Raw genomic sequence first — 3,519 nt, 5'->3', positions numbered from 1 at the left:
TCTTACTCCTACCATCTCACTTAAGAATTAAAAACAAAAGCCAGAACCTTCAAGGTACATGTGAATATGGACATTACCAAGTATAGCAGTGGTTCCTAGCAAGGGCTCTGGAGTCAGGGATGTTGGTGAGAATTTCAGGATATTTGAGTTGGGTTATTAAAACCCTCTAGGCCTCAGATTCATCAGTCAATAATGGGAATGAGAATTGCATCCCTTTCATAAAATTATTAGAATGATTAAATAGCCTCTGGGTTTAAAGAATTCTGAGTCCTAAGCAATTTGTACACATTTGCTTTTATTACACTGTTATTGAATATTAAAGAAAAATAAAGTTCTGAGTGTGTCCCAAAGTCAGGACATCCAAGGTAACTCACCATGGTTATTCATTGTGTGGTCTTCTCTTGTCAGCTTTTTAGTCGTTTTCTTTGCTGCCCTGATTCCTCTGTGGTCATTGAGCATTTTTTAAGCCCACTTGAGCTCAACTCTCTCTTTGTGATAAAAGCTTTAGTATAGAAATTTTTTGACTTCCACCATGGAAGGACTGGCCTGTTCAACCCTTCTCTTGTGAGTGCTACTTGTCAATACTGCCTTCCATCAGTGTTTCCTCATGTCTCCCTTTCTTAAAGGTTTACCTCTCGTCTCTTCATTCCTCTGTCTCACAGATCCTCTCTGAGCTTTTTAAACACCCCCACTGGATACATATCAGATTCTACTGAGAATAGGGGGAAAATGTCTGCTACTTCATACCAGAGGACTTAGTCAATTTCCTTTCTCAGTCTCTCACCCTTTGAGAACAGGGTCTTCCCTTCTCTGATAACTTCAAGGTCAAAAGTGGAATAGAAGATTTGAACCAGCCTCCATATCATGAATTACAGGATATTATACACTCTCTCTTTCTCACTATAGCACAGATATATCTATCTATCTATATATATATATACACACACACACATGTATACCTATGTTCTGGTACTAAGGAGACTACTCAGTGGGTTGCCACACCTAGAATTTTTAGCTAAATTTGGAACAGTGCCTAAAAAGAATTAATATTATGCTGACCAAAAATCAGGTGTGTTTGTTCAAAATCTTTTTATGCCAGGTTTATCATTATTGAAACTATATACTTTAATTAATGAATATATAAATGGATGAAATATGAGCATGAGTTGTTGCTACTATAAAAATTAAATTGATAGTTTGGGAGAGACAAGATAAAAGAAAATTACTGTCTTAGTCATTGTCTTCAGGCTACTATGACAAAAATCCCACAGACTGGGTGGCTTAAACAGCAAACATTTATTCCTCACAGTTCTGGAGGCTGGGAAATCCACGATCAAGGTGCTGGACAATTTGGTTCTTGTAAGAGCCCTCTTCCTAATTTGCAGATGGTTGCCTTCTTGTAATGTCTTCACATGATGATAAAAGAGGTCTATTCTTTTTCTCTTCTTATAAGGACACGAATCCCATCATGAGTGCTTCAAATTAATTACCTCCCAAAGGCCCCACCTCCTAGTACCATGATATTAGGGGTTAGAGCTTTAATATATGAATCTAAGAGTATTACAAACACAGAGTTCATAACAATCATCAAAAATATTTGTTGGGAATTAAGTATGGGTGATAAAACTAATGTGAAATAATAGCAAAAACCATGTAAGGCAGTGTGCTTAACTTGCTGAGAAAGTGCCATGTTACTGCACTTGTTACACACTATTTTAAAGAATTGAAGATCATTGCTGATACATTATAGATGTGGCTTGTGTTCTTCATGAATTGGGTAATTTCCATAATTTAAAATAAAATAAAGTATTTTAGTTGTGCATACTTATTTTTAGGATTATTTGTTTTAAATAACTTTTAAAAAGTCCTAACCCTGTAGTCAGAGAAAAGACATGTAAAAAGTTCAGAAATAGTTTAGAACTTTGAGGGGCATTCTAGGGTATGACCCCCATCAGGATCGATTCTCCTGTGCTATCTCCCCTGTCTTCCCCACTAAGCCAAAAGACCATGTCAGAGGAGAGAGCTATGAGGCTCAGAGACATAAACCAAAGAAAATATTTGTTATGTCATCATTCTCCATTTTGTTAGAACTAAACAAAGAACTAAAAATAAAAGGCAATAAAATTACATGAAAAATAGCCTTTATTGACATTTGTTTAGTGTTCAGGGTAAGAGGTGACTTGTGAAGATTCCAAAGAGGCCCTCTGATATACTTTCAAGGACTTTACTGAGCGTCAAAACCGAAGATGACCCTGATCCTTTGTTATGTGAAACTTTCTTTTACAATTCATGAAACTCAGAGGCAGAAAACCAAAGAACAGAGGCAAAGAAGATGGAGTGAAACTCCAGGAGAAACTAGGAGAAACAAAAAGTAAAGGAAGTCAAGAGAACAAGAGCAGAATTTTCTGAGGAGAAACACTCTTAATACACATATGTGTATTTATAAATTCACAAATAAATAATTATGAAGCTAACATTGAATGGGAGTTTACCATATGCTGTCTCCTTATAATTTCTTGCTATATAAGAAATTATTTTCTTGAGTGAAAGAAGAAGGTTTACGTTAATTCATGTGTTTCTGAAAGCCTACCTCATCCATGACAACCAGTAGACCTCTGTTAATTGTATCAATCAAAGTAAAAATTTCATAAATTGCAAAAGAAATTTTGTCATGGTAAAGGATCAGGGACACCTTGGTCTTGACACTCAGTAAAGTCCTTAAAAGTGTATCAGAGGGTCTCTTTGGAATCCTCACAGGATCACCTCCTACCTCAAATAAAAAAAGTAAATAAAGGTAAATAAAGCCTAAGTAAGTAAAGGCGATATCTTATGTAACTTCACTGCTTTTTTTAAAGTTCTTTAAGACTATAACAAAATAGAGAATGATGACTTAACAAATATGAAAATTTTTTATATTCTCTAATACATCATGAATTGATAAAGTAAATGTATGTATAATGTTAAAAATGAAAAAGTAACTTCATCATACTGTTTACAACTAAAAATTACAAATATAAATAATTTAGGGTCCATATGGATTAAAGGTGATTTATATAAATTGCTTGGCATATAGAAGGTGCTCCATAATGTTAAGTATTATTATTGCAAGGGTTTTGTAAGCTTTGTTTTATTCTCTTGGGAGACATACACATATTTTTTGTATTATTTATATGGAAAAATATTTTCCCAGTTCCAAGTGTCCAATTTATAAATGAATTTTTAGGCTAACACATTTGAATATTGTACATTATCTTCACTAACAGTATAGAAGCTCAACCTGAAAATAGTAGGAGAAAAAACAATGCCAGGATCTTATTATTTACATCATCCTTTTGTTTCTGCCTATTCCCAAGGTGGCCCAAATTTGAAAGTTGAGAAAAATGTAACCAAGTCTATGTTGACCAAAAGAGAAAGTTTCTTCCAAGTCATTTTATTTAAAAGGTGCCTTGAAGTTATGAGTGCAAATAAGAAAGACCAATAGAAAATAACAGAGTAAAAAATGATCTCCACATTTTGTAT

Source organism: Mesoplodon densirostris, chromosome 4, assembly GCF_025265405.1.
Source record: "Mesoplodon densirostris isolate mMesDen1 chromosome 4, mMesDen1 primary haplotype, whole genome shotgun sequence".
Taxonomy (NCBI): domain Eukaryota; kingdom Metazoa; phylum Chordata; class Mammalia; order Artiodactyla; family Ziphiidae; genus Mesoplodon; species Mesoplodon densirostris.
This window is presented reverse-complemented; position numbering follows the sequence as displayed.